The sequence below is a fragment of the Gallus gallus genome, chromosome Z (assembly GCF_016699485.2).
Source record: "Gallus gallus isolate bGalGal1 chromosome Z, bGalGal1.mat.broiler.GRCg7b, whole genome shotgun sequence".
NCBI lineage: Eukaryota > Metazoa > Chordata > Aves > Galliformes > Phasianidae > Gallus > Gallus gallus.
Window position 1 is genome coordinate 9,007,378 of NC_052572.1, and position 4,133 is coordinate 9,011,510.

The 4,133-nt window shown below is 63.5% G+C and overlaps 1 long non-coding RNA gene across 1 annotated transcript; it reads right to left on the reverse strand.

Moving 5' to 3' along the window:
* Positions 1–202: 202 nt before the first annotated feature.
* On the reverse strand, positions 203–1,127 carry LOC107051892. The gene is made up of 3 exons (XR_001463866.3): positions 1,091–1,127; positions 626–867; positions 203–444 (listed from the first exon to the last, which is right to left on the reverse strand). It is a non-coding gene; the product is annotated as an uncharacterized LOC107051892 (long non-coding RNA).
* Positions 1,128–4,133: the final 3,006 nt, after the last annotated feature.

Consider the following 4,133-nt stretch of genomic DNA (forward strand, 5'->3'; position numbering starts at 1 on the left):
TGTCTGTCAGCACCTGCAAAACAGGGAGGAAGAATGAGCCACAGCACGATGGGGCACCAGGGACGCCCTTGGCCCCTCTGACCGACCTGCAGCGTGCCACGTCCTGGTCCAGGGTTGGGCTCCTGCCACGGGCCCATCCCTGTTTAGCATGTATCAGGGCAAGCACTGGGTCTGGGGCTGAGCCACTGGAGACTCACCTGACTCCCGTGATGCTGCTCCACGTCGCTCCTTTCTCTGGTACGGGGCAGATGCAGCAGCACAGGATGCCCCACTCCACTCTCTCCAACAGGTCCGTCCAGGCCACCACCCAGAATTCAGGGCTTAGAGCGGCCACGTGCTCAGGCAGCCCCGACAGCACCAGCTGCTGCAGCTCCTGCACCGCTTTGCTGCTGCGGTTGCAGCTGGAGCAGGAGCACCGTGGCCCACGTGTCTGTCCCTCAGCACCTGCAAAACAGGAGGGGCATGAGCCACAGCAGGATGGACACTGGAGACAGCCTTTGCCCATCTGGCCGACCTGTAGTGTGCCAGGTCCTGGTCCAGGGTTGGGCTCCTCCCATGGGTCCACCCAGGCCTTGCATGCATCAGGGCAAACATGGGGCTTGGGGCTGAACCACAGGAGACTCACTTGACTCGCAAGCTGATGCTCCACGCTGCTCCTCGCTCTGGTCATTGGCAGAGCTGCAGCAGGACAGGCTGCCCTGCTGCACCAGCTCCTCCAGGTCCCTCAAGCCCAGAATTCAGCACCTGGAGTGGCCACGTGCTCCGGCAGCACCGATAGCACCAGCTGCTGCAGATCCTGCACCGCTTTGCTGCAGCGGTTGCAGTTCAGGCAGGAGCAACATGGCCCTCACCTCTGTCTCTCGGGACCTGCAAAAAAGAAAGGGGGCCTGAGCCACAGCACCATGGGGCATCTCTGAAGCCCGTGGCCCATTAGGGTGACCTGCAGTATGCCAGGCCCTGATCCAGGGCTCCAGGGTTAGGCTTCTCCCATGGGCCCATCCATGCCTCGCATGCGTCAGGGCAAGTTCAGGCAAACTGAGAACAGTTCCAGACCCCATGCTTGTCTCTGGACAGACAACAGGAGACTCACCTGACTCTGGTGATGCTGCTCCTCGCCTCTCCTGGCGCTGGGGGAGCAGCAGCAGGACAGCATGCCCTGCCCCACTACCTCTGCCAGGTCCCTCCAGGCTGCCTCCCGGAACTCAGGGCCCAGATTGGCCACGTGCTCAGGCAGCCCCGACAGCAGCAGCTGCTGCAGCTCTGGTACAGCTTTGAAGAGGCGGTTGCAGCTGAGGCAGCAGCACCTTGTCCCACACGTCTGTCTGTGGGTACTGTAAAAAAAGGGAGGGGTCATGAGCCAATGATGGGGAACCTGGGAAGCTTTTGTCCCAGCTGGCCGACCTGTGGCATGCCAGGTCCCGGTCCAGGGTGGGGCTCCTCCCATGGGCCCACCCCTCCCCAGGATGCATCAGGGCAAGCACTGGGTCGGGGGCTGAGCCACAGGAGGCTCACCTGACTCCCGTGCTGCTGCTCCCTGCTGCTCCTCGCTCACGGCAATCGGGCAGCTGCAGAAGGACAGGCAGCCCCGCTCCGCTACCTCTGACAGGTCCCTGCAAGCCACCTCCTGAAACTTAGGGCCAGGAGTGGCCTCGTGCTCAGGCATCACCGTTAGCACCAGCTGCTGCTGCTCCTGGTCAGCTTTGCTGCAGCGGTTGCAGCTGGAGCAGGAGCACCGTGGCCCACAAGTCTGTCTTCTGCTCCCACCAACCTACAGTTGCACCTGTCTGCATGATGCTCTCGTGTACAACTGTCCCCAGCTGTGTGAAGGAGCAGGTCCCAGCATGCAGCTCACCAGCCCTTTGCCTTTCCTTGCCACAGCCAATCTCGCTTCTGTGTTGCCCGAGTTCCCTCGGGACACACAAGCAGTGTTCTTGTTCAGGGGACGGGCTTGGTTCCCCCATGCATCTCTCGGGCGCTGCTGTCGCTCCTTCGGGAGACTGTCTGGTGGACCTGGCAAGGCCTGGTGGAGACACTGCCCACTTAGGAGGGGGCACGAGATTATCCGGCCTCTGAGGCAGCCGTCTGTCTGGGAGGAGGATGTTCTCACGCACAATGCACTGAGGGCACCTGGGAACCCCCTGTCCCATCTGGCCGACCTTTAGTGTGCCAGGATGCATCAGGGCAAGCATGGCGTCTGGGACTGAGCCGCAGGAGACACCTGACTCTGGTGATGCTGTTCCTCGCCTCTCCTGCCACTGGGGGAGCAGCAGCAGGACAGGACGCCCTGCTCCACTACCTCTGCCAGGTCACTCCACGCCACCTCCCAAAACTCAGGGCCAAGAGTGGCCACGTGCTCAGGCAGCCCCGGTAACAGCAGCTGCTGCAGCTCGTGCACAGCTTTGCTGCAGCGGCTGCCGCTGAGGCAGGAGCACCACGGCCCACGCGTCTGTCTGTCGGCACCTGCAAAACAGGGAGGGGGCCTGAGCCACAGCACGATGGGGAACCTGGGAAGCCCTTGTCCAACGTAGCCAACCTGCAGCGTGCCAGGTCCCGGTCCATGGCTGGGCTCCTCGCATGGGCCCATTCCCAGCTTGGAAAAGACCTCCGAGATCATCAAGTGCAACCGCAACCTAAGCACGCTACCCTAACGCTAACAAGCCTGCGCTAAATCATGTCCCTGAGCACCACACCCAAACGGTTTTTCAACACGTGCAGGGATGGTGACTGCGCGGTGGTCCCCTTCTCTGGGGAACGTACCACATCTTCCTTGGAGGGCTATCTGTTCTTCACGGCTCGCAAGAGTTGCCTTCACAGGGTGAAGCCTCACGTCTCTTCTTCCATTGCTTTCTCAGTGCCCCCTTCCCTAGAACAAGCTGCCCGACTTTGCTGCCCACTGAGCCCAGGCTTCTGGACCCATCACCGCAGCATCACAGCAGCCAGGCAACGACACCTGAAATATTTTCGCACGTCCCACAGGGCACCCATAGCTAGAGGTTAGTTACTGCCTCCTTTACAAGTTCGGCCTCCTCCTCCCTTTCAGGTGATGGCCCTGCTTTATCCGCAGTCTCTTTTTGGCTTCTCAGAAAGAGCGGTCAGGCACGGGCACAGGCTGCCCAGGGAGCTGGGGGAGTCACCGTGCCCGGAGGCGTCCGAGAACCGTGGAGATGTGCTACTGAGGGACGTGGGTTAGTGGGCAGGATCAGATGTAGCTGGACGCTGGACTCGGTGATCTCAGAGGCCTTTTCCAACCTTACCGATTCTACCGCTCTCCCTCCTTTGGCCTCTGAGGAGGAGGTTCTCTCCTTACTAGGCCAGCTGACTTGCACAGCCTGGGCTTCCATCTTTCTGTGGGAGCGACTGACAGCGGCACAGTGGCTCCTCTGGCTGAGCTGGGAGGCCGCTGCAGGCACTGAGGCAGAAGAAGCCACTGTCACAAGGGCTGGGGCAGCAGCAGGCCTTGTCGCAGGGGCCGCAGCCACCTCAGGGCCTCTGGCAAGCACGGCAGCGACTGCAGAGGCTGCTGCCACGACTGTAGATACAGCAATGGAAGAGGCTTGCTACTTCACAAGGATACTCCACGTTCTCTACACGTACTGTAACTGCTCTGGAGGAAAAGGGGAAGCTGAAGGACAAAGGGACAGCGAGGAACGGCCGTACCCTCTCACCTGCAGTCTCACACTGCCGCCTGCCGCCTGCCGCCTGCCGGCTGCGGGCAGGAGGCGTCGAGGAGCTGCAGCGCAGGCCTCTGCCCCGGGCGGCCGGGCGGGCAGCGGGACGCGCTGCGGGGCGGGGGGGGGCGGCCTTCTCGCCTCGGCCGCCACGGCCGCGCGGCGGGCGCTCACGTCCCCCCCGCCGGAGCCCGTTCCGCCGTCGGGGAGGAGGGCGGCCGGAGCCAGTCCGGCACGGCTGCGGCGGGAGTTGCTGAGGGGGCGGCTCGGCCGCCGCTCCGCCTCGCCGGGCCAGGCGGGGAGCGGGCGCTCGCCTCTTCTGCCGGGGAGCGGGACGGCTCCCTCGCCCGCAGAGTACCGCTGCTCAGCGGCCAAAGCTCAGCTTCCCCTTCAGCGGCCGTACGGCCGCCCGCCCCGCGTGCCGCAGGCAGCCAGCGCTGCCCTGACGGCCGCCGAGGCCCTCCT